At 48.8% G+C, this 27,252-nt stretch overlaps 1 long non-coding RNA gene across 1 annotated transcript; it reads left to right on the top strand.

Annotated features, from left to right (window-relative positions):
- The first annotated feature begins 15,742 nt into the window (after window positions 1-15,742).
- Window positions 15,743-22,218, top strand: LOC130266236 (uncharacterized). Its single transcript, XR_008842791.1, has 2 exons — window positions 15,743-15,783; window positions 21,626-22,218. It is a non-coding gene; the product is annotated as an uncharacterized LOC130266236 (long non-coding RNA).
- The last annotated feature ends 5,034 nt before the right edge of the window (window positions 22,219-27,252 follow it).

Genomic DNA, 27,252 nt, shown 5'->3' with positions numbered 1-27,252 from the left:
GAGGAAGTGGCTGATGGAACTGCTGCTGGACATTGCTTCACTCTGGCCAGGTTGGACAGTTAAGAGAAGACAGAATTGTTGGGACAGGTTTCCTTGTGTCAATCCTATGCTATTTTCTTTGAGATTTACTCAAAATTGCTTCTCTTTCATTGGGGAAATTTCTCTCACTTTTCTTTTTTAACTTTGAGCTTGGGGTTTTGCTTTCTATGAAGGGAGAGAAATCCTCTTTAAGCATTGCTCTGAGCCTGAACACTGGCGAGCCCAGAGGGAAAACAGGGGTCCCTGTGCCTGAGTACAGTGAGACCTGTAGTTTGTTCCGACATAGCTGCCCTTTGCTCATATACACCTGCCTTTATTTCAGAATGACTGCACTTAAAATGTGCCTGAAAAATAAAGAAGACATTTTGAAAGATTTGGTTTCAAAGCAAGATTTACTAAACCCACGTTTCCTTCCCTGTGCAGCTAGACAGGATGGGATATCCAGGGTTGGTGTGGCTCTCAGCTGCCTGGAGTTGTGCCTACTGGGACCTGTTTCTCCCTATCCAAGCCTTGTCCCTGCCAGTGCTGCCAGAGCCCAGCCCAGCTCTGGGGGCTCAGCTCTGCCCTGCAGACCCCTCCCAGCACAGGGCACTGCCCAGGGGCATCTCCCTCCCAGCAGGGCCTTAAGGGCAGCTGAGACAAACTGAGATGCTGCAAGCCAAGGTGCTGCTGCTGCTGTCTATAGGCACAGGAGGGTGAGGAGGCACTTTGTGAGGGAGAGTTCTGAGGCAGATCTGCTGATCCCCAGTGAGACAGTGCAGGAGTCTCAGTGACACAGACACACCTGATAGCCCCTTTCCCTTCCCTTGAGGAGAAAGCTGAGAGCAGCCCTGGCCATGAAGCACCATCTGCACAGCAGGAGGAATCTGCCCTGATGGGGGTGGCTCTTTACCCCTCCAACTTCTCCCCACAGTCCATGGGGAGCTGCCCCTAGCAGGTGGCACATGCCCTGGTCTGGCCAAGAGCCCTGAGGGCTGCAGGAGCTGCTGTGCAGGACAGCCCTGGGCAACCCTGGCTGCAGCTCCAGCTTCAGCCCCTGCAGCCATCCCTGGCAGCAGGAGCCATCCTGCCCTGTCCCTCTGACACTGCCCAGGGCTGCCCCGCTCTGCAGCACATCCACCACCTCCTCCTCGTTCTCTGCCTCCTGACACATCCCCGATGCTGTGGGCTCTGCTTCCTCCAGGAGCTCTTTCTAGGAGCACAGGGAATATTGCCCTGCACCCACACACTCACCGTGTCTAGGGCTGTAAAGATGTTTCCCCATGTGAAGTCTCAGCTCAATGTCTTCCCAGTCCTGCTTGCCTTTACCCTGTCTGTGCCTGGCTTCTTTTCCCTCAGTGCCTGCAGGCAGTACCCTCAGCCCTTCTGGGCTGGGAAAGGAGCTGCTCCTCAGCAGAAATGTCTTTTTGAAGCTCTACTTGATTCAATTTGGAAGCTACCTCTGTGCCAGGAGCTCAGCCCAGCTCAGCAGCACAGACAGAGCACATGGACTTTAATGATCCTCTAAGGGCTTCCTTTCTGTTTACATCAGACTCAGTCCCTGAGAGAGTGTTTAATAAACTTCTCAAGGTCTCAAAATCACAATCAAACTCAAAAGTTTCTTTAAGTTTTAATGGGTCCCACTGAGGAACACAAACTGAGAAAGTGTCCTGTGGTTCCAGTTAGAATAGAAGACTGGAGCAGTGATGACAGGTGGGGACAAACAAGGTAAAGGTGTCTCTGATGCTCAGCAAACCTTGATGTGTTTCAGGAATGCAAAGGGCCAAGGTCTGAGCCCCAGTCCCTGGCAAGGCAGATCCTGTCCCTCCCTCATTGCTCAGGGCTCTTCCTGGGCCACTGGGCTCTGGGGATGTGCAATGCCAAGGGCAGGACCATGGGGCAGCCCCTGCCAGGCTGCTGAGCAGGGACAATGAGGCAATGAGGCCCCAGCACAGCAAGGCTCACTTGTCCCCTGCTGGCCTCAGGCCCAGGGCCAGCAGCCATGGCCCAAGTGCTGCAGGAGTTGGCTCTGGAGGGTCTTTCAGCTGCTGCCCATCCCTGTGCCCTCTGCAGCCCAGGCTGTCCTACGGTGTCCATGCCCTGTGCCTCTGTCCCTGCAGGCTGTCATCATCCCCTGGCTGCCCCACCTCGCTGGCCCCTTCCTTTGCTGACAGCTCTGCGTCCTGCCTGCCTCTGCCTGGGCACAGAGAGCCTTGGGCTGCTCCTTACACCACAGCCCTTCCCTGGATAGAAATTCCTTTTTCCTTTGGTCCAGTCTGGGCCTCCCCAGCTGCACTTGGCATTAATTCTTTCTTTCTTTGGCTGTTCTCTGCTATGTCAAAAGGATCCACTATCTCTTAAACTATCTGTCAATTCTCCCCAGGGCTCTCCTCGTCTGTCTTCAGTCCACTGAGCACAGAGCTCCTTTGTCCCTGTTTATTGGTCATGTGCTTGAGGCCCCAATCCCCACATTGGGAGATCTCTGCGCCCTCTCCAAGGTGTTTGCAAATGAAAACTTTCTGCTCATAGTCTAACAAAATTATTAAAGTCTATGGCCATCCAGTTGTCTCTGTCCTGGCTGCTTTTTTCTGAGAGCAGTTCTTTGAATAGATGCAATTTCAGAGGCCAAATCCCAATTTTTGCCATGGTCCTGGACAAGAATGTGTGTTCTTTTCCATAGGAAGGATCAAAGAGAGCCCCAGTGTTTCAGGGGCGGATGAGAGGTGACTGCCAGAGACTAAGGCCAGCCAGACCTGTCTGTCCTGGCAGCTTTTGTTAGGAAGCAACTCTTCCATAGAGAGAACTTTTTAGGGGGTGGACCAGTTTCAGCCATGCACACCTGGAAAGAGGGATGGTTCTTTTCCCTAGGAAGGAAAGCACAAAGCCCCAGTGCTGCAGGGGCTGGTGAGCAGCAGCCCTTGACATGCCCAGGTCAGCCAGGCCTGTCAGGTGGCCCCCAGGAGGCCAAGCCAGCCAGAACTGTTCCATTGGACCCTGCAGGGTCACAATGGCCCTTTGGCTCCACATGATCCACAAGGTGTCACAATGGCCTCCATAGGAAGGAAAGAACCGAGCCCCAGTGTTGCAGGGGCACATGAGGAGCAGTCACCAGAGGCCAAGGACAGCCAGACATGAAGGTATTCGCAGATTTTGTCTAGGAGTAATCCCTGGATACATGGAATTTTAGAGGTAGAATGCCAGTTTTGGACATGGATGCCTGGAGGAAAAGGAGGGTTCTTTTCCATAGGAAGGAAAGCATGGAACACAATTGTTTCACCATTAGGACAGATGAAAGGTGGCCATCAGAGGCCAAGGCCAGCCCAATCTCACTGTTCTAGTAGCTTCTATTTAAAAGAAACTCTTTCTATAGGAAAGGGAATCTATGTTTTCTATAGGAAAGAATATAGGGAATTTTGGATGTGGGATTCCACATTCAGCCATTTCTGCATTGATAGGGAGGGTTGCTCTTTTTTATAGGAAGGAAAGGAGAAAGCTCAGGTGTTTCAAAGGAAGAAGAGGAGACAGGTGTCTACTGGGAAGCCAAGAGTGCCAGGCCTGTTTGTCCTGGCAGCTTTGTCATGGAGAAGTTCTAGAACATACATTATTTTGTGGACTGAGTCTCAATTTTGACCACCAACACTGTGATGAAAAGAATGGCTCTTTTCCATAGGAAGGAAAGTACGGAGCCCCAGTGATTCAAAAGCAGGGGAGAGGCAGCCCCGAGGAGGCCAAGGGCAGCCAGACCTGTCTGTCCTGGCAGCTTTCACTTGGGAGCAATCTTTGGATGTATGAAGTTTTGGACTTGGAATCCCAGCAAAACTGTTTCTTCATAATCAATAGAAAATAATTGTTACAACTGTTACAAAGTGGGAAGGAAAAGGAAAAGTGACAAAACAGATGCTCCAGATGTTTGGTGGGAGTAGGGATTGTGAGGATGTAGGTCTGAAAACAGCATCTAGGAATAACAAGCTTTGGCCTTGGAGCAGGCCAAATTGGGATGATTCCAGGCATTGGACATTGGAATAAGGTTTGTGGTGGGAACATAAGCTTAATTCTATAACCCAGAGCTCAGTGCACTTGTGCCATTTGCAAGGTCACACAGCAGACACTGATGAAGACCCAGAGGCTTCATCAGAAATAAGACCCCTGAAAGGATGAGAGACCCCTGACTACTGGTGAAGCATGTGTAATATAAGATAGTGATATAGATTTTAGGAACAGGAACTAGGAGGAGCCTTCCAGAAGATTCTGTATTAATGTGTATTAGCATTCATCATATCAATGAAGTTTTTCACTTGAATTTTTGGTGCATGAGGAAGGGCAAGCCCCTCCCTGTACCCCCGGTCGGTTTTGCTCATGCTTTATTCGAACCACAATTTTACTGAATTACTCACTGCCAATTTTTTTTTTTATATACTCAAACATATGTATTTAATATATATTGATTCTATTAATTTGTGTACAATTGCTGCTATTATTAATTAATTGCTGCTAAATTTAATCTTGTTTTTGATTAATTGGACAAATAAAAAATCCATTTATAAGAAAGGGAATGATTTCTTATTTTCATTTTGGAGAAGAGGTGAAAGAATCATTCCCCAAGTGATGTTGATGCTGAATGTTTCCTTAGGAGGTCTGTGCGCACAGAAGAATGAGCCCCTTCCCGGGCTGATCCAGTTTGGACAACCTGCTCCTCATGTGCAGCATCACCATGGCTGACATTGCCCACCTTTCAGGACTGACATCCCAAAATATCCATAAATTTTCATGTACTTTATTCTCCATTGTTAATATTTAATTATAAAATTTATTTATTATAGTAATTTCTATTCATATATTTTTATTAGTTTTTATAATAAAAAATCTATATATTTTTTACAACCAAGGAAATTAATCTTCATTGGTTCTAAGTAACACAATTCCCTTAATTAATTAATTTAGCTACAGTAATTTTTTTTGTCCCTTATTATGATAATTAGTAATGTTTTTAGCTGTTTGTCATCTTTATTATAATCTTGTTCTCAGGCAGGGTCAGAGGGGGCACTTTGGCATCCAGGGAGACATTTCTGGGGAAAATTTGGGGCAATTTTGGGTCAGGGGATGGAATTTAGAGAGAACTTTAGGGTCTGGAGCATACTTGGGGGAGCCGGGTGGGGGACTTGGATGGACACTGAGGGGTTCTGACAGACAATTCAAGGTGTGGGGGAGCTTGTATGCCTCCAGGGAGGCACTTGGAGGGGAATCTGGGGACATTCAGTTCCGGGCAAGCACTTGAGGGGCTCTAATGGGGCTCTCTGCGGTGCAGGGGGTGATGGGAGTTGTAGGCGTGGGTATAATTTGGTTTAATGGGGCCGTGGAGCATCACGGGAGTTGTAAGCAATGTTTCATTGGTTGGAAAGGTTCGCCGCAGAGCATGATGAGAGCTGTAGTCCCGAAAGTGTCTCAGGTGGGGCATCTGGAAGTCCGGGAATGAATTTGGTAGACACTTTTGTGTCCAAGCCACGACTTGATGCCCTCAGAGGGAACATATACGGTTTGGGAGTACTTGGGGGGAGCTCGGGGAGCTCTAACCGGGCTCCTTAGGTCACACGGCACAGCACGACTTTTAGGCTCTCCAATGGGGCTCCATCTGGCTGCGAGGCAAAAAGAAAAGGTGGCGCCAACACAGGCGCCCTCCCTGAGGCCCCGATCCCCGGCACTGATTGGCTGCAGGCAGTGATGGGCAGCGTCCTGGGCAAATGGGAGGCGGCAGAGGCGGGAACAGCCCATTCAACTCCTGCAGTCCCTCCCAGTACAGCCCTGTTCATCCCCAGTACAGCCCAGTACAACCCCAGTGCATCGCAGTACAGCACCAGTGCGTTTCCAGGCCCTCCCAGTACAGCCAAATTCATCCTCAGTAAAGTCTAGTCCCACCCCACACACCTGAGTTTATTCCCAGTCCCTTCCAGTTCGCCTCAGTATCATCCATCGTAAGCTCCAGTGTCCCCCCGAGTTCCCCACAGTGTTCCCAGTGTCCCAAGTTTGTCCCAGTATTTCCCAGTATCTCCCCCAGTACGTTCCAGTGTCTCCCACAGGGTTCCCAGTATTCCTAAGTATGTCCCAGCCCTCCCTAGTGTTTCCAAGGAAACTTGCACTTCTCACAATTGCAGTGGCCCCCAAAGCCAGCAGTGGGGTCAGTGCAGTGTCCATGGCCACAGCCCCTGGCAGTGGCCAGTGCAGGTTGGGATGATGATCCACCCTCACAGCTGGCCCAGGGCAGCTGTAGGGTGGATTTGGCAGCACCTTGGTCTGGCACAGACCTGAGGAGTGTGTCTGATTGCAGTAGGGAAAATGAGGAGTTTTAGACTGCTAGAAAAAAAGAAAAGAAAAAGAAAGAGAAAAATCTCTCTTTCCTTCAGCGCAGCCAGTTCTCCAAGCAAAGAGGTCCCAGGTGTGCTGGGACAGCTAGGATGGGGTTGGGGAATGTGGAGCAAGGCTGTCCAAACTGGGTCAGACCTCAAGGCACAGCTTCTCTGAGCAGGCCAGAAATCCTGATATACCCTGGATCAATATCAATCACAGAATGCTGCAATCACCTCTGCTCTAAAGACAATAGTATAAAATACACCTTTCAAAATAGGAATGTGTATTTCTCAAAAGCTCTTTGATGTATTTCTCCATAACTAGAGTTGATAATCTTCCTGATGAACTGCACCAGACCAGAGGGAAATCAAGGCACAGCCATGGTTTAGAAGGAAACCTCTTAAGAATTCAATCATAATCGAACTCCAAAGTTTCTCATCCCATTCATGGGTCCCACTGAGGGACACGACTGAGAAAGTGTCCCCAGGTTCCAGTTAGAGCAGGAAATTGGGGTCAGAAATGACAGCTGGGGACAAAGAGAAGCCAAGTCTTGATGTCCTGGGGCAGAGCAGGGTACAATCTCCTCTTAGGCCCTGAAGTTCCAGTGCTCAGCACCAAATGCACCACAGGGCTCACTGGGATCAAGAAAGTCCTATCAAACTATGGCTCTGCCTTGATTTTTCTTTTCAACTCCATTTATGGAGAAATATTTCAAAGAGCTTCTACGAAATATGTATTCCTGTCTTAGAGGGTGTCTTTTAGAGATGTTCTCCTTCGGGAAGAGGTGATTGCAGCATTCTGTGATTGATAATAATCCAGGGTGTCTCCTCAGGAGGTCTGGCCTGCTCAGGGAAGCTGTACCTTGATATCTGACCCAGTGTAGACAACCTTGCTCCACATTCCCCAGTCCCAACCTGTCTGTCCTCCCTCACCTGGGACCTGCTTTGCTTGGACAACTGGTTGCACTCAGGCAAACAGGGTTTTTCCCTTTTCTTTTTTTGAAGCAATCTAAAACTCCTGAGTTCCCCCATTACAAACAGACACCACCCTTAAGGATGTGCCAAGCCCAAGCTGCCACCAAGGAGATTTCTCTTCCCAAGGCACAACCCTGCAAGAACTCTTTTAGACCTTTGGACTCCTCAGTTCCACGAGGCTTTGCTGTGTCACCATGGCCCCTTGGCTCTGTGAGGTTCTGTAGTGTCACAGTGGAGATTTGGTTCCAGGAGGCCCTGCTGTGTCATAAGGGTGTCCTTGGCTCTATGGGGCCCCATGGTGTCATATTGGCCCTTTGGTTCCATGGGGCTGAACAGTGTCACAGGGGTTTCCTTTTCCCTATGGCAATCAGCAGCAAACCCCCCTGGCAGGGCCAAATGCCTGGGAAGAAAGAGGAGGGGGAAATTTGGAATGATGGTTTTCATCTTCCCAGGTAGCAGTGATGTGGGGTGGGGCCCTGCTGTCCTGGAGATGGTTGAACACCAGTCTGCCCATGGAAGGGGTAAGAGACAACAACCTCTGTCCATGGAACTACAATAGCAGGGAAATCAGGCAGAAGGCTGGGCTTAAAAGACTGTCACCAGCACAGAAAACATCAATCTGAAAGGAGAGATGTATGATAATGTCTTTACAAATCATTTCATGAGTGAGGGAAGAGTGTTCAGGTCTTTGAAATTGGCCATAATTTTTCTACTGCCTTTGGGCAGCAGGTTTATTACTGGGCACAGAGAGCTTGGCTCCTGAAACAGACAAGGGTCTGCACAAGACTGAACTTCAGGGGGAAATGCCAGGTTCAAGGGGGATATGGGGCAGGAAACAATACCTTTATTATCTTTAGTTTAAGCATCTAATAATCATTAACCTATCACTTGTATATCTAATTTACACCCTGATCAATATGAATTGCTTCTAACCCTAAGCTAAAATTTTAACTCTTTAAAATCATGATTCAAACCATGTGTTAATTGTAAACACAGTGGGTACTCATGAAAGCCAGGAAAGCATTATGACACAGTAGAATCTCATGGAATCAAGTCTAAATTGATAGAAAGAGGGACCTCATGGAACCCAGGTGTAAATTTATACAAAGACGGACCTCATGGAACTCAGGAGACCATTGTAACACTGTGGAATCTCATGAATTCAAGTGTCCACAGTTTCACAGCACAGCCTCATAGAGCACTGGAAGCCATTGTGTCACAATGGAGAAATGTGGAACAAAGACTGCATAGTGACACTGCAGGGCCTCATGGAATCTGAGAGACCATTGTGATGGAATGGAAACTCATGGATTCAAGTATCCACTGTTTCACAGTGCGACCTCATGGAACCAATGAGACCATTGTGGTGGATTAGAATCTCAAGGAAACAAGAGCTAATTGACAACCTATTACCATTAAGTAAAAGACACAGAATCAGCAAGGTTGGAAAAGACCTTGGAGATCATCAAGTCCAACCTGTGCCCTGACACCACCTTGTCTCCCTGAGCCTCTTCATCTCCACCATAAACAGCTCCAGCTCCTTCAGCTGCTCCTCACAGGACTTGTGTTCCAGACCCCTCACCAGCCTTGTTGCCCTGCTCTGGACACGCTCCAGCCCCTCCATGTCCTTCCTAAATCTGGGGGCCCAGAACTGGACAGAGCACTCGAGGTGCAGCCTCACCAGTGCTGAGCACAGGGGAAGAATCACTGCCCTGCTCCTGCTGCTCTGGTTAGCTCCACAGTGTCACAAGGGCCTCTTTTCCTTAGGGGAACCATGGTGTCAAACATGTTTCCTTCATTCCATGAGTCCCTGAGGAGCAGCACTGGTCCCTTTGTTCCACAGGGCCCTGCAGTGTCAAAATGGCCTCATCATCACACGAGGTCCTGCTCTGTCACAATGCTCTGCAGGGTTCCACAAGGCCCTGCAGTGTAACTGTGGCCTCTTGGCTCCATGAGGCCTTGAGTGCCACCATGAATTCCTTGGTTCTGCAGTGTCGCAATGGAGCCCTGGTTCCACAAGATCCTGCAGTGTCATGAGGGACCCTTGGTTCCATGGGGCACCACAGTGTCACAGTTGTTCCCTTAGTTCCAAGAGTCCTTGCAATGGAACAATGGCCCCTTGATTCCATTGTGCCCCAGGCTCTCACAAGGCTCTCCTTGGTTCTGCAGTGGCACAGTGGCCCCTTGGTTCCATAAGGCCCTGCAGTGTCACTGTGGCCTCTGTGGTTCCACCAGGACCCAGACTGTCACAATGGACTCCTGGCTTCCATGTAGCCCCACAGTGTCACAGTGGCCCCTTGGCTCTGTGGTGCCATGTCATACACAGTGTCACTCTGGTCCTCTCAGTTCCATGAGGCCCCACAGTGTCACAATGGCCCCTTGCTTCCCCAGTGCCTGCAGTGTCATAATCATCACAGAATCACCCAGGCTGGAGAAGACCTCTGAGAGCATCGAGTCCAACCTGTGACCTAACACCACCTTGTCACCCAGACCATGGCACTCAGTGCCACATCCAATCTTTCCTGAAACACTTCCAGGGACGGTGACTCACCCACCTCTCTGGGCAGCCCATTCCAATGCCCAATCACCCTTTTTGTCAAGAATGTTTCCTAATGTCCAGCCTAAACATCCCCTGGTGCACCTTCTAGTTATCTCTATTTGTCTTGTCACGGTTCCCTGGGAAAAGAGCCTGACCCCAGCCCGGCTGTACCCTCCTGTCAGGGAGTTGTAGATAGTGATGAGGTCTCAGCTGAGCCTCCTCATCTCCAGGATAAACGACCCCAGCTCCCTCAGCTTCTCCTCATGGAACTTGTGTTCCAGACCCCTCACCAGCCTTGTTGCCCTTCTCTGGATATGCTCCAGTCTCTCCATGTCCTTCCTAAATTGGGGAGCCCAGAACTGGACACAGCACTCGAGGTGCTTCCCAACCAGTGCTGACCACAGGGGAAGAATCACTGCCCTGGTCCTGCTGACCACACCATTCCTGATCCATAGGAGTCCCAGGGGTTGGATGAGGGAAATGGTGGGGAGGTCGTGGGGACAAAGTGTGATTGATTGCGAGCCATGAAGAGTCTTGGCTTTCATGTCTATTCAGACTGCATTAGAGGGTCCTGGGGGTCAACATCTACTGGACATTGCTGATATAAACCTATAAACAGGAAAATACAACAAAACAAAATAGATTTCTCTCTGCATTGTTTTCAAGATAGTATATTAGCTTGGAATATTCTTTTGAAGTCTTTCTAAGTAACCACAGAAGAATTGAAAACTTAAATTATTCCCAGGGGCTTTTCTTATTTTGGTGTTTTCAACAAATACTTGTGAGTCTTTCCCTTCCCGTCCTGAAGAGCTCAAGGAAGAAGACACCTCCAGAGTAGGAAAATTCATCAGCAACCTCCAAACGGCTGAGGATCCGTCCTCATCAGAACAGGAATGAACAGCAATGGGCACAGCTCTGTGGCTGCCCCAGCTCTGGGGTGGGCCCTGGGCCTGGAGCAGGAGCAGCTCTGCAGGGCCTCAAGGCCAGGGCTGTTGTGCTGGCCTGGGCAGATGGGATGGCAGCAGGGGCTGCAGAGCTCTCAGGAGCTCAGGGAGAGGGGAGCAGGGCACACAGGGAGCCTCCTTTTGCCTTGGCCAAGCACCTTCCCAATGACCACCCCAATGGCCACACACAGTGACCACCCCCTCTGCCCAATCCTTCTGACAACTACCCATAGACCACCCAACTGAACAAACTGACTGGCCACCCAACTGACCATACCCTGACTGACCACATGCCACTGAGCACATCCACTGGCCATACCAAATACCCACAACCTACTGACCACATCCACTGACCTCATCCACTGACCACCCTCATTACCATGCCCACTGACTGCACCCACCTACCACACCAACTGACCACTCCACTGATCACATCCCCTGAGCACACCAACTTACCACACCCCAGTGACACACCAACTATCCACATCCACTGACTGCAACCCACTGACCACACCCACTGACCACCCCCAACAATCACCCCCAATGACCACACCCACTGACTGCACCCACTGATGGCACCCACTGACCAAACCCACTGCCCAGACGTCAATGCCCACACCCTATTGCCCACTTCCATCGACAGTACCCACTGACCATACACAGTGACCACCTCACTGACCAAACCACATGGACCTGCCCAATGACCACACCCACTGACAACACCCTCGGTCCACACAGCACTGCCTACACCCCACTGACCACACTCACTCACCACTTCACCACTGACTGCAGCCAATGACCCCACCCATTGACCACCATCCATCACCACACCAATTGACCACCCAATTGACCACACCTACTTACTACCCCCCCAACGACCTCCCAACTGACCACATCCACTGACCACAGCTACTGACCACACCCCAATGCCTAAAAACTCTGCCCAGACACCAATGCCCACAACCCACTTACCATAGCCACTGAAACACAACTGACTTCACTGCCACTGACCACAACCACTGACCACAAAACTCTGACCACCCAAACTGACCACACGCCACTGACCACCTCCATGGACCACAACCACTGACCACACCTCTACTGCCCACATGCACACACCATTCTCACTGGCCATCTCAAAACGACCACCCATAGCCCATACCCACTGACCACCCAAACTGGCAAAACACACTGACCACTCTCCACTGATCACACCCACTGACCACCCCTTAATGACCATCCTCCAGCAACCTTCAAACTGACTGCACCTACTGTCCACACCCCACTGACCACAGCCAGTGAACACACCTCAATGCCAACCTCCTCACTGACCACACCCACTGACTGCACCCCATTCATCCCCCAAATGACCATGCCTCCACTGAGCACACCCACTGAACACACCCACTGACCCCATCCACTGACCACACCGAATGACCACCCAACTGAGCACCCCTCCATTGACCACACCCACTGACCACACCTTCTGCCCACACCCATTTCCCATAGCCACTGACCACTTCCACTGCCCACATCCCCCTGCCCACCCAACTCACCACATTTCCTTCCCAAGGGCCAGGGGACAAGGTCCAGGGGACTGTGCTGGTTCTGCAGGGCCACAACAGCCCCTGGTTCCATGAGTTTCTGTACTGTCAGCAGCAGTTCCTTGGTTCCAATGATGGCCTGCTGGGTCACAGTGGATGTTTGGTTTCATGAAGTTCTGCAGTGTCACCATGTCCTACCTCGTTCCATGAGCTTCCCTGGTGCCACAATGGACTCCTTGGATGAGCAGGGTAACAATGGACCACTGGGTCACCATGGACTCCTTGGTTCCATGAGGTTCTGGTGGAGTTGCCATGGTCTCCTTGGATCCACAGTGTCACAATGGACCACTGGATCCACGTGGCCCTGCTGTGTCACAATGGCCCCTTGTTTCCACAAGACCTCAGTGTCACAATTGACTCCTTGTTTCCATGGGGCCCCTCAGAGTCAAAATGGCCCCTTCTCTCCATGAGGAATACAAACGCTTTGTAGAAACCTTGAGAATACCCAGGTTAACAAACCTGGGAATATCTGCGTTCAAAAGAGGATTTAAAGCTGAGAATGGCACCAGCAATTTCCATCTGCAACAGAGATCTATGGAAGGGGCAGGACAAAGAATTCTGCTAAAAGATTCAGAGAATTCTGCTTACAGAGATCAGTTCTGGTCACACTGTCCCTTGCAGAAAGGTGACATCATTCCAGGCAGCCTGTACTGAGCATGTGGTTCCTCAGTGTGGTTTGTTTTTTAGAAAACCTGCTCAGGCTTTTTCATTTTTCCTTACAAAGAGGAAAACTTCTCCTGTGCCTGTGTGCAGGCAGAGCCCTAAGGTGAGCAGGTGGGACATGGTGCAATGGGCTGGGACACCCAGCTGCAGAGCTCAGGGGACAAGGTTCTGGTGCAAGGCACAGGGATATCAGTCCCAGGTGGGCGATGTCAGATATGGTGAGGCTGGGGGTGAGAAGCAGGTTGTCCAAACAGGGTCAGCCAGGAAGGGGCTCATCCTTCTGTGTGTCCAGTCTTCCTATGGAGTCATTCATCCTCAAGATCATTTGGGGAATGCTTTATGACCTCTTCAACGAACAGAAAATTTAAAAAAAAAAGCTGAATTAAAGAAAAAAAGTCATGAAATGCATTTTGAAATATTCCTCCTTAACAGAACTCCAAACTGAATTCCATTCATCTGCACAAGCCCTGAAGAGTTGAAGACACTTGAAGGAAGACAAAGAGCTCCTGAGGGCTTTCTGTATATTAATGATCCCCAGGGTGGATTTGGGGCTGAATCCAGGAGCCCCAGGCACTGAGAAGAAGCTGCCCAAGGAGTCAGACGCAAAACTCCAAGTCCCAAGGAGCATCAGTGGCCCCACTGAGGGCAGGGACTGCCAAAGGCTCCCCAGGCACTGGTGAGAGCAGATCCTTGAGGGCAGGATTGCAGGAGCCAAAGGCTTTGAGTAGGAACTGCAATGCTGAGCAAGGCCTGGGCTGGTTGGAGGCAGCAGAAAGCCAAGGCCTGAGCCCAGGCCTGGCCCAGCAGGGCCTGTCCCTCACGGGTGGCTCGGGGCTGTTCCTGGGGCACTGGGATGGGAAGGGCAGCAAGGACAAATGGCACCAACCTGTGTGACACTGCAGATGCTCATGGAACCAAGGGCCAGTGCGACACAGCAGGGCCTCATGGAAACAAGAGGCCATTGTGAGCCTGAGGGGCTGTAACACCCCAGAGCACTGAAATGCTGGGGGTGACCAAAGGTTCCTTTACTCAAGTTTGGCACATAGGAGAAATCCCAGCCAGATATTCTCAACAATTGAAAATGGCACAAAAATTTTACTAGTTAAGTAGAGAAAATCAACAAAGTTTGGAAAAAGCATTTAATACAACATCCAATTCAACATAAAAGACTTATCGAAGCACGACCCTCATTAACTTAGCTGACTAATCCTAGAAACCTTTAAACATATAAGTTGGTGACATACCCAAAACTGTTCCATATAAAGAGCATTAGAAGAAGATGAAAGACAGAGAGACAGAAAGACAGAAGCTCTGTAGAAAGACACACATATGGCTACCAACTCCTAGGGTTGCAGTGTAGGTGAGACACAAACCCAAACACAATGCAGGGCCCGAACCACAGGCTGAATCCATGCTCCATCTTTTAAACCCCTTGGCTGTTTTGGGCACTCCCCTTAGGTGGCACTTCTGGTTGCTTGGCCAATCAGAGTCAGGGTTATCCCCACCCATTGTGTGATTGATTGACAGCTCAGCCAATCAGCACTGAGTGGACACTGCCCCACTGTTTGATTGACAGCTGTTCCAGGCCATGGCTGAGGGCAGGCCTCTCTCCCGCCATAATCCAAGGCCTGATCTGCCCTGGGCCCCACACGGGCACTCTGAGCATCCCAAGGGTCTGGGACATCGATCTCATCCAGCCTCTGACAGCGACCATGGTGACACTGCGGAACCTCATGGAACCAAGGGGCCATGGTGACACCGTGGGGTCCAGAGTGTCACAGAGGAGCCGTTGTGACACAGCAGGACCGCATGGAGCCGAGGGGCCATGGTGACACTTCAGGGCTTTGTGGAACCAAGAACCCATTGTGACATTGCAAAGTGTCATGGAAGCACAGGGCCATTGCGACACTTCAGAACCAAGGAGAACATTGTGACACTGTGGGGTCCCATGGAACCAAGAGAACATGGAACAGGTCTGGCTGGCTGGGCCTCCCAGGGGACACCTGACAGGTCTGGCTGACCTTGGCATGACGAGGCTGCTGCTCATCTGCTGCTGAAGCACCGGGGCTCTGTGCTTTCCTTCCAATGGAAAAGAACCCTCCTTCTCCCTGAGGTGGACGGGGCTGTTGCCATTTGATTCAATAAACTGTATTAAGATAGTAGTGAACCTTAATAATTGACATTAATTGACATTAGTAGTAGTCATGCTAAGGCTTGGTAGGCCGCATGTAACCTGCAGATGAACTATTATAGCAGATTTTGTAATGTAAGCAGTGTAGTTAAGAGATAATCACTTATCTTAAGGAGTGTATCCATTTATCTAGGGAATGTACCTTTTGGCAGAAACTTAAATGTCAGAGAGATTATTGTACCAGGTAGTGAGAATGAAGTAAGAATTTGTTATGATGAAGAAATCATGTAAAGAAACACATAAAAACCCTGTGAATTTTCTGTGAGATGGGGCTCTGTCTTTGGACGCTAGTCCACAGGCTCCCGGGCCCTCAATAAAGCACCGCATAAACGACTTCGGTTGTTTGTGTCTTCTTCGGATCGGGCAACAGTTTTCTGGCGACCGCGGCAGGACTCTGGAGGTGGCTGGGGCGGTTCGCGTTCTGATCCACTCCACGACGGCACCGATTGATTCTCGGGGAGTCATCGGTTCGTGCCCGACCCCTGCGCCTGGCGGACGACTGCGAAAGGTAAGCCCGAAGGTGCTTTATTTTCTGGTTCTGGTTTGGGTGCCTGCCCATAAGACGAGGCGGCGATCCTCACAGGGTTGGGCTAAGACGTCTGGTTGGTCTGGTAAGCCTAGGCGCCGGCTGTCAGATGCGGCGAAAGCTGCGCAGGTCCGGCACTTGCCCCTCGCGGCATCGAGAAGCGGCAAGTTGGATTGGTCTGGTATTGGTCTGGTATTTATTTATTTATTTATTTTTGTTGTGTGAGTATGAGTATGTGGTATGTATGATTGATTCTGTTAAACTGTCAATATTGATTGTGGTTATTATTGTTTTGTACGTTGTTGTACAGTTGTAAGTGAAACCGGTTCAAAATGCCATTCAAGGCACTTAAGTCTATAGTTCAGTTCACTAAGGGTATACCCGAAAATACTCCGTTAGGATGTTTTTTGAAGAGGTGGAAAAGTGAAGGGTTTTTCCAGGAGATAAGTAAGGATAAGATGATCGATTATTGTAAACATTGGTGGCTAGAATATGAGCGAGAAGGGCCGTCATGGCCAGAAAATGGTACTGTGGATTATGATACCCTGAATTCATTAATGCAGTATTTGAAGGAAAATGAAAAATGGGATGAGGTACAGTATTTAGACTTGTTTTATTTACTGCGCCGTAAAAAGGAGTGGCAGACTGAATGTGGAATAATGGTATTGGAAATGAAAGAATCTGAGTGCGGGGGTTGTAAAGAGAAATCTAAATGTGTTCAGTGCTTAGCCTTAACGTCTCGACCAGAAGAGGATTTGTCTTTAATGGTGTCACACGATGCGCCTTCCGCTTCACCCCCTCCTGCTGTCTCACCCCTCCCCTGTGTCTCACCCCATTCCTCTTTGTATCCACCGTTACCGGAAAGCAGTGCAGAGGAGGAGGAGGTACCAGGGAATGCTAAAAAGGTTGTTATGCGTCCTCCAACCCCTTCCCCTGTTTCTTCCCAAAATCGGCAAAATACTCCGCTCGCGGCACGAACTAAACAGGGACGTAAGAATCATGGGGAACCCCAGCTTATTGCCTCTTTAAGGGAAGCTATGGGACCCCAAGGAGAGAAAGTGCTTGTGAAAGTGCCTTTCTCCCCAGGAGATTTGGTGATTTGGAAGCAGTAAGCAGGCAGTTACCGTGAGAATCCTGAAAGAGTGGCACGGGTGGTCAAAATGATTATTAAAACCCAGAATCCAGATTGGAATGACATGCAGGTTTTGTTAGATACCTTAATGGATTCCACTGAAAAGGAGATGGTGTTGCGGGCAATGAAAGAGCATGCTCGAGAAATTATTAGGCTGCATCTAGCTGGAGGAACTGTGAATGACTTGATACCGAGTGATGATCCGGGATGCGATCCGAACGGGGGGTGAAGGAAGGGAATCTATCAGGGAATATCAAGAGTTGTTAGTAGAAGGAATCAGGACTGGAATGCCTAAAACACTAAATTAGTCAAAATTGTATTCAGTTAGACAAGATAAGAATGAATCACCTTCGGCGTTTTTAGAGCGACTTAAGGAAACTGCTAGACGCTTCACTGATTTGGAAATTGACAGTGAAGCAGGAAAATTGCAGCTTGCTTTAATCTTTTTAGGTCAGACACAGGAAGACATACGTAAGAAACTGCAGAAATTAGAGGGACATGATACTCGAGATTTGGATAAAATGTTGGAAGTGGCTTGGAAAGTTTATAATAATAGAGAAAAAGAAACGGCCAAGAAACAGCAGGTGAATATATTAGCTATAATGCAGCAAGCCGGTGATAGAGGAAGAGGCAGAGTTGGTTTTGGGCGCAGTCGTGGCTTTGGATGTGGTAGGGCAAGATTCCAGAATGCTGGATTTGGAGAACGGGGGATGGCCCCTCCCGGTCCCCAGCAAGGAGGGATTGCTCCCAATCAGTGCGCGTTCTGTCGTCAGATAGGGCACTGGAAAAATGAGTGTCCAGTGAAAGCTGGACTGGGAGGAGTGCCAGGAGGAGTGCCAGTGAATAGTCCAGCATGTTACCCCACGAATCCAGAAGGTGTCGCCCAAGCATTAGTTTTGGAAAACTATCAGAATCAAAGCTGACTAGAACAGGACTTAAAAGTTAGAATTGATATTGATGGGAAAGAACAAGAATTTACTGTGGATACGGGGGCAACGTATTCGGTTTTAAATAAAAGATTGGGACCTATTAACAATACTACCATACAGGTAGTAGGGGCCACAGGACAATTGGAAGAAAGACCCTTCTTACAACCACTAAATTTGAAATTTGGAGGGAAGGAATTGGACCATCAGTTCTTGTATATGCCTAATTGCCCCAGGCCATTACTGGGCAGAGATCTATTGTCGTTATTGAATGTCAAAATTATATTTGAGCATGGAAGGGTAAAATTAGAAGTTCCGGGAGAAGAAATTGCTAAATTATTTGTAATAAAGGAAATTGATCCCTCTCCTATCCCCATCGAAGTGGATCAAGCTGTAGTACCTTGGGTATGGGAGACGGGGAACCCTGGAAAATCAAAGGCTGCCCAGCCAGTGGTAATAGAATTAAAAGAAGGAGCTCAGCCAGTCAGAATAAACAATACCCAATTAAATTAGAAGCTAAGAAGGGTGTTGTTCCTTTGATAACTCAGTTTCTGGCACAAGGGATCCTGCAGGAATGTGAATCAGAATTTAATACTCCTATTTTTCCAGTTAAGAAACCAAATGGTAAGTATCGGTTAGTGCAGGATCTAAGGGCAATTAATAATATTGTTAAAGACATTCACCCGGTGGTTGCCAATCCGTATACTCTATTAACATCCGTGTCATGTAGAGAGATAGGGATATTGCGAACGGAAGATTCTCGGGATGTACGGGCAGCCAGGGACCCCCTTCACCTCCACCTTGTGGTCTGACCTCAGCTCTGTACCTGGCCACCCCTTGCCGGATGTGAGCTAGAGGAAATGACCCAAGGACCCCTGTCCTTAAAACCCCCTGTAACCCCTCAATAAACGCCATTTGCTGTCCACCACATTGGTGTCCTGGAGCTGATGGACCGAGTGACCCAGGGATAGGGCCACCGTGCTGGACTTGAACCAGGCTACCAGACAACAGTGTCAGAAAAATTTAAATGGTTTTCTGTTATTGATTTGAAAGATGCTTTCTTCTGCATCCCTCTGGCATTAGAAAGTAGAAAATATTTTGCATTTGAATGGGAAAGTCCTGACACTGGAAGAAAGAGACAGCTCACCTGGTCTCGGCTGCCTCAAGGTTTCAAAAACAGTCCTACGATATTTGGAAATCAATTGGCAAGGGAATTAGAAGAGTGGAAGACTGCTGAGGTAAGAGAGTCACCTTTCTCTTATGTCATTCTCCAGTAGGTGGATGATATCTTTCTAGCAACAGAAGAAAAAGGAATGTGTCTGAAATTGACTATTGCTTTGTTGAATATGTTGGGTCAGGCTGGCTACCGAGTGTCAAAAGAGAAAGCACAGTTAATAAAAGAAAGTGTAATATATTTGGGATGTGAAATCACCCAAGGCCAGAGACGGTTGGGAGTCAATCGAGTGGAAGCTATTTGTGCTATTCCCCTTCCCAGGAACCATCAGGAATTAAGGTCTTTTCTGGGAATGGTGGGATGGTGCAGGTTGTGGATTCTGAATTTTGGGCTTCTAGCTAAACCATTATATGAAGCTTTAAAAGAACCGCAGCTGAACTGGGATCGACAAAGGAAAAAGGCCTTTGAAGACTTGAAACAGGCCTTGAGAGAAGCTCCAGCATTAGGCCTTCCAGATTTAAATAAAGACTTTCAGTTATATGTGAATGAGAGACAGAAAATAGCACTGGGAGTGCTAGCCCAGAGACTTGGTTCATGGAAACGCCCGGTAGGGTATTTTTCGAAGCAACAAGATGCAGTAAGTGCTGGTTGGCCGTCATGCTTGCGGGCAGTTACGGCCACAGTGATCCTCATCCAGGAGGCCAGGAAATTGACTTTGGGGAGGAAAATAGAGGTATTTGTGCCTCACATGGTACTGGCAGTTTTGGAACAAAAGGGGGGTCACTGGCTTTAGTCCAGCAGGATGCTACAATACCAAGCAATTCTGAGAGAACAGGATGATGTGGATCTGAAAATGACTAATCACGTTAACCCAGCAGAATTTCTCCGCAGTGAGCAGGAAGAAGGAGAACTAGCACATGACTGCATGGAGGTGATTGAACAGGTGTATGCCAGCCGAATTGATTTGAAAGATGTCCCAATGGAAAACCCGGATTGGGAACTGTTTACCGACGGGTCCAGCTTTGTGGAAAATGGTACCAGGTATGCGGGATATGCAGTGGTTACAGTTACAACCGTAGTAGAGGCAAAGGCCTTGACCCCTGGAACTTCAGCTCAGCGAGCTGAAATCATTGGACTCACTAGGGCCCTAATGCTAAGCTCAGGAAGGAAAGTAAATATATGGACTGATTCTAAATACGCCTTTGGGGTTGTGCACATTCATGGTGCCTTGTGGAAAGAACGAGGGTTGCTGAACTCTCAAGGAACTACTATCAAATATAGAACTGAAATTCTAGCCTTGCTAGATGCAGTACACCAACCTGAAAAGGTCGCAGTAATGCATGTGAGAGGTCATCAGAAGGAAGAAGGAAAAATATATCGAGGAAACAGACTGGCTGATATCACAGCACAAGAAGTGGCCAGAGAGGTATGGACCCAAATGGCTTTGATACCCACTAAGGTGAGTCCTGTAACTCCACATTTGATCCAGGAACCGAAGTATTCTCCAGATGATGAAAAACTAGCATCACTGCTGCAAGTGCAAAAGAATGCAACTGGATGGTATATAACAGCCATGGGACAAGTTGTAGTTCCCGTCCGAATTATGAAAGCTATCTTAGAAACTGAACATAATAAATGCCATTGGGGAGCAGAAGCATTGGTAAAATTTCTAAAAAAAGAAGTAATTTCTAACCAGATGTTAACATTGGCAAAACGGGTGAATGCCATGTGTCCAACTTGTTTGAAGAATAACCCAATAGTTAGGAAACATATCCAGCTAGGGAAATTACTTAAGTGGGGATGTGAATGTAGAAAATTTAATCATACAATTATGGGAAAAGTAGCCGCACTGAGCAGAAGCAATGGAATTAAAAGAGCTGTAAGTTGTACAGATACTACAATTAGAAGTCCAGGAAATCTCGTTTGGGTAATGGGACATGGACAATGGACCACACATATTCCTATAGATGGGCCTGTAACACAAATCACTCTAGGAGTCCCCACCCTTTGCCCTCTGTGGAAGCAATCAAAATTAAAATCCAACCGGAAGAAAAGAGAAGTAGATGCATTCACTGAGTTAGAGAATGAATGGCACGGGCCTGATGGTGGAGTTAAATTTGAGTGGGCTTTGGAATCACTATTTGCACCTGTAGCCGCCTATAGGAACAGAGAAATGCTGTACAAATTGCTAGGGCAGACTGAGAGATTAGCAGCAGCCACTAAGAGAGGATTCAAAGATATAAATTTGCAATTGCAAGCCACATCCCGAATGACTTTGCAGAATAGGATGGCATTAGATATGCTCTTGTTAAAAGAGCATGGTGTGTGTGTCAGTATCTAAAAACAAAAATTGACCATTGCTGCATCCATATTCCAAACATGACCATTGAAGTGGAAAAAGATATCTTTCAATTAAAACAATTGAATCCAAAACAAAAGACATTGAAAAGGAAGTACAACATAATTGGATCGGAGAAATTTTTGAATCTTTAGGACTTCAGGTTTCTGGATGGGTTTCGTCTGTAATACAGTACATTCTGTTGTTTGCAGTTCTATTATTAATTATTTGGCCAGTGTATAAGTGTGTTTTAGGAGTCATCGAAAAAGAAACAAAACGCACCAGAAGGGTGATAAAAGCCTTGACAAGAACTAACGAGATGCACCTGCCTCCTCCGAAGTATGAAGTTGCTATCGGGCAAGAAAATCCAGCATTTGAAAGACCCGATGATAACTGAGACTTGAGCATCCTTGCAGAAGACTGAAGAATGCTCAAAAGGGGGGAATTGTTGCCATTTGATTCAATAAACTGTATTAAGATAGTAGTGAACCTTAATAATTGACATTAATTGACATTAGTAGTAGTCATGCTAAGGCTTGGTAGGCCGCATGTAACCTGCAGATGAACTATTATAGCAGATTTTGTAATGTAAGCAGTGTAGTTAAGAGATAATCACTTATCTTAAGGAGTGTATCCATTTATCTAGGGAATGTACCTTTTGGCAGAAACTTAAATGTCAGAGAGATTATTGTACCAGGTAGTGAGAATGAAGTAAGAATTTGTTATGATGAAGAAATCATGTAAAGAAACACATAAAAACCCTGTGAATTTTCTGTGAGATGGGGCTCTGTCTTTGGACGCTAGTCCACAGGCTCCCGGGCCCTCAATAAAGCACCGCATAAACGACTTCGGTTGTTTGTGTTTTCTTTGGATCGGGCAATAGGGCCAAAGCTGATTCCTTATCCAAATTTCCTTATTTACAAAGATTGTCCCCATATGTAAGAGTCCATCTAAAAGCCTCTCATTTGTTCTGCCCAATGACCCTCGCCTGAGGCCTAAAGAACTGCAGTTTAAAGGCCCTGGCCAGGGAAGAGAGGAATGCCAAGTTACTGTTCTCAGGTGGTGCCCATCCCAACCAGGGCCGGTCTGCTCCCACAGGTGTGAGAACAATGGACTGGTCATGGTGCGCTGCTCCTACGCAGGCTACTTGCTGCAGGACTGGTCACAAGGACCGTTGGTGTGCCTGGAGCTTGCCATGGTGCACTGCTCCTACGCAGGCTGTGGGCCTGGAGCTTGCCATGGTGTGCTGCTCCTACGCAGGCCACTTGCACAGCGTCCTGTTTCCACCTGCTTCTTTGAGCAACGATCTCCACATACAATAGTCCATAAATCTTCCTCCCTTTTGGCCAGTCGCCCGACGCCTTGGAAAACACTATAAAAGACACCCTCAAACTGAAGACCCCTGAGATCTCCCCGGACGGCAACGGACATCTATTGGCTGGTTCCACGAGGATCGTCTGCCCGTCTTGGTAGCTATAATCCCAATCTCTCTGTCACTCTCTCTCTCTCTCTTTCTGTCCCTCTATCTAATTTTGTTGGCACTAAATAAAAGTGCAGCTTTTGCAAAAGTAAACTTGTTTTGTCCCCTGCTGTGTCTTTTGTGCTTTGAGATCCCTAAAAGAACCTATCAGGACTCTGCATGTGGTGTGGACCCTGACAAACCCAGGCTGGAAAAGACCTTTGAGAGCATCGAGTCCAACCTGTGACCTAAAACCACCTTGTCACCCAGACCATGGTACTCACTGCCATATCCAATCTATGCTGAAACATTTCCAGAGACGGTGACTCACCCACCTCCTTGGGCAGCCCATTGCAATGCCAAATCACCTCTTTTATGAAGAATATTCCCTAACATCCTCAAAAACGTCCCCAGGTGCAGCTTAAGACTTTGTCCTCTTTTCTTGTCACTGCTCCCTGTGAAAAAGAGCCCAAACCACACTCGCTGAACCCTTCTGTCAGGGACCTGTAGAGAGTGATGAGGTCTCAGCTGAGCCTCCTCTTCTCCAGGATAAACAAACCCAGCTCCCACAGTTCTTCCTCACAGGACTTGTGTTCCAGACCCCTCACCAGCCGTGTTGCCCTTCTCTGGACACACTCCAGTCCCTCCATGTTCTTCTTAAAGTGAGGGGCCCAGAACTGGACAACAGAACTCGAGGTGCTGCCCAACCAGTGCTGAGCACAGGGGAAAAATCCCTGCCTTGGTACTGCTGGCCACACCATTCCTGATCCATTGGAGTCCCAGGGGTTGGATGAGGGGACAAAGTGCTATTGATTATCAGTCATGAAGTGTCTTGGCTTTCATGTCAATTCTGACTGCATAAGAAGGTGCTGCAGGTCAATGTCAACCGGAGATTGTGAATATCAGTCTAGAAACAGGAAAACATAACAGGAGAAAACTGTTCTCTCTGCATTGTTTTCGATGTAGTTTATTCACATTGAATGCTCTTCTGAAATCTTTCTAATTAGCCACAGAAGAATTAAAAACTTTACTTACTCCCAGGGGCTTTTCTTGTTTGGGTGTTTTGAACAAATGTTTATGAGCCTTTCACACTGAATTTCTCAATTGAAGAGCTCAAGAAAGAAGTGGTCTCTGTAAAAGTAAAGTTTATCAGCAACCTCCAAGTGGCAGAGGATCCATGCTCATCAGAGCAGGAAGGAACAGCAATGGGCACAGCTTTGTGGCTGCCCCAGCTCTGGGATGGGCCCTGGGCCTGGAGCAGGAGCAGCTCTGCAGGGCCCCAAGGCCGAGGCTGTTGTGCTGGCCTGGGCAGATGGGATGGCAGCAGGGGCTGCAGAGCTCTCAGGAGCTCAGGGAGAGGGGAGCAGGGCACACAGGGAGCCTCCTTTTGCCTTGGCCAAGCACCTTGCCCATGGCTGGGGCTGAGTTCTGTCTGAGCTGCAGCTGCTGCTGTGCCCTTGCCAGGGGCTGAGGCCATGGGGCCACTGCCCAGAGCCCCCTGCCCTGAGCAGAGCTGTGGGGCCAGAGCCGGCTGGGCTGTGCTGGGGAGAGGCCCTTGGTGCTGCACAGAGCTCAGGGCAGCTGGCACAGCTTGCAGGGAGCTGGGCTGGCCTGAGAGAGCCTGCCAGAGAAAGCAGCAGTGTCCATGTCAGCCTGGCTGAGCGTGCAGGGGCAGGACTCAGCCCAGGCCTTGTGGGGCAGGGCAGCGCCTGGGGAAGGCATTGGAAACAGGCAAGTGGCCGAGAGAGGAGGCTGCTCTGTGCCCTTGGTGGCATGCACAGAGCAGGGAGGGGGCCCAGGACATTTGTCACCTCCAGCCTCTGTCCTCAGGCATTGCCAGCCCTGGCTGCTGAGCCCAGGTTTGCCCTGGGCTGAGTTTGGCTGTGGCCCAGCTCCATCCTCCTGCGGGGCTCAGGGCCTGTTCCCGGCCATGGCCAGCCCTGCCCGGCCTCTCTGCTGGCCCAGAGCCCGGCAGAGCCCGGGGCAGGGCTGTCAGTGCAGGCCCACAGGTGCCATGGGCTGTGCAGGAGCTGGCAGAGGCTGCCCAGCAGGGAGGCCATGGGGCACAGAGCCCCAGGGCTGCTGTGGGCACCACGGCTGCACCTCCAGCTCCAGAGGAGATGTGACAGATGGGAGCAGAGACAAGTAATTACTGCTGGATTCTTTAGTGTGTTTGCTTATACAGGTGATCTGCATCCATATGTAGAGGAAGTGTTTTGTATGAGATAACACTGGTAGAGTCATAAAAATATTATTATTTAGCTGAATTTTTTTTTCCTATATAATACATGAGAAAAAAAAGACACATATGATCAGAAGAGCATTTTGCAGAGGACAAGAGACTCAATAATGTTGCAGTAGTGAAACTTGTTCAAGTACTTTCATCAGGACTTCCTTTGAGATATGAGGTAACCACCAGAGGCCAAGGCCAGCCAGAGCTCTCTGTCCTGATAACTTTGGCTGGAAGAATCTTGCATACAGGTAATTTTTTGCAGGAATATCAATTTTGGGCATGGGCTCCTGGAAACATAGATGGTTCTTTTCCATAGGAAGGAAAGCACAGGGTCCCAGTTCCCCAGGGCCCGATGAGAGGCAGACCTCGACATGCCAAGGTCAGCCAGACCTGTCAGGTGGCCCCCAGGAGGCCAAACCAGCCAGATCTCTTATATCTCCCTTGATTCCATGAGGCCCTGTAGTGTCACAATGTTCTCCTTGCTTCTGCAGAGACACAATGGCCCCTTGCTTCCATGAGGCCCTGCAGGGTCACAATGGCCTTTTGGCTTCGTGGGCCCCACAGTGTCACAATGGTCTCCATGATTCCATGGGGCCTTGCAGTGCCACAATGCTCTCCATAGATCCACGGTGTTCTGCAGGATCACAACGGCCCTTTGGCTGCACGAGGCCCTGCAATGCAGCAATGGGCTCTCGGTTCCAAAAAGCCTGGCTGCTTCACACTGGCCCCTTGGGACCATGCGACCCTGCAGTGCCACAGTGATGTCCTTGGTGCCATGGCACCCCACAGTGTCACAATGGCCCCTTCGATCCACAGTGTCCCCACAGTGTCACAATGGCCCCTTCATTTCAGGATGCCCCAAAATGTCACAATGATCTCCATAGGAAGGAAACAACCCAGACCCAGTGTTGCCACAGGGCATGAAGGGCAGTCACCAGAGGACAAGCACAGCCAGATTAGATGGTAGTGGCAGTTTTTTTCTGCGAGCTATTCTTGGATACACTGAATTTTTGAGCTGGAATATTAATTTCAGAAGTGGACATTTGGAAGAAAAGGACAGTTCTTTTCCATAGGAAGGAAAGCAAGGACCACCAGGGGCAGGTGAAAGGTGGTCATCAGAGACCAAGGCCAGCCAGACCTTTCTGCCCCGGCAGCTTTTATTTGAAAGTAATACTTGCATACAGGAAATTTTGGAGGTGGAATCTCACACCCAGCCATTTCTGCATAGATAAAAAGGATGGTTCTTTTTATAGGAGGGAAAGCACAGAGCCCAAGTGTATCAAAGTCAGAAGAGGAGACAGGTGACTCCTGGGAGACCAAGCCAGACAGACCTGTTTGTCTTGGCTGCTTTCATCATGAGAAATCCCTGGATAAGCAGAATTCTGGGGGCTGAGTCTCAATTTTGAACACGGACGCCTTGAGGAAAACAGTGGTTCTTTTCCATAGGAAGGTAAGCACTGAGTCCCAGTGTTTCAAAAGCAGGTGAGAGGCACCACCAAGAGGCCAAGAGCAGCCAGACCTGTCTGTCCTGGCAGCTTTCACCTGGGAGCAATCCTTGCATGTACAGAGTTTTGGAGGTGGAATCCCAATTTTGGCCATGGGTGCGTGGTCAAGGTGGATGGTTTTTTCAATAAGAAATAAAAGTGTGAAGCTCAAGTGTTTTGGAAGAAGATGAGAGGTGGCCACCCATGGCCAAGCCAGCCAGACCTGTCTCTCCTGAAAGCTTTCATCTGGGGGCTGTCCTTGGACATGGGGATCTTTGGAGTTGGAATCTCAATTTTGGTTGTGAGTATCTGGAATGGAAGAAGAGTTCTCTTCATAAGGAAAGCACAGAGCACCCGTGTTTCAAATGCAGAGAGCCTGACCTGAGGAAGCCAAGGCCAACCACACTTGTCAGTCATGGCAATTTTTGTCTGGGAGCTATCATTGAATATAGGGAATTCTGGAGGTGGATTCCCAAACATGGCCATGGGTGCTTGGACATGAAATGTGCTTCATTTCCACAGGAAGGAAAAGCACATGGTCCCAGTGTTTCAAAGGCAGATGAGAAATGGCCCCTGGGAGGCCAAGCCAGGCAGATCTGTCTGTCCTGGCAGATTTCATCTGGGAACAATCTTTGCATATGAGGAAATTTGGAGGAGGAATCCCAATTTTGGCCATGGACACCGGGAGGAGAAGGACAGTTCTTT

The sequence above is a fragment of the Oenanthe melanoleuca genome, unplaced genomic scaffold (genome assembly GCF_029582105.1).
Source record: "Oenanthe melanoleuca isolate GR-GAL-2019-014 unplaced genomic scaffold, OMel1.0 S001, whole genome shotgun sequence".
Classification (NCBI taxonomy): domain Eukaryota; kingdom Metazoa; phylum Chordata; class Aves; order Passeriformes; family Muscicapidae; genus Oenanthe; species Oenanthe melanoleuca.
The sequence above is the reverse complement of the archived record's forward strand: the minus strand, read 5'-3'. Positions and strand labels throughout refer to the sequence as shown.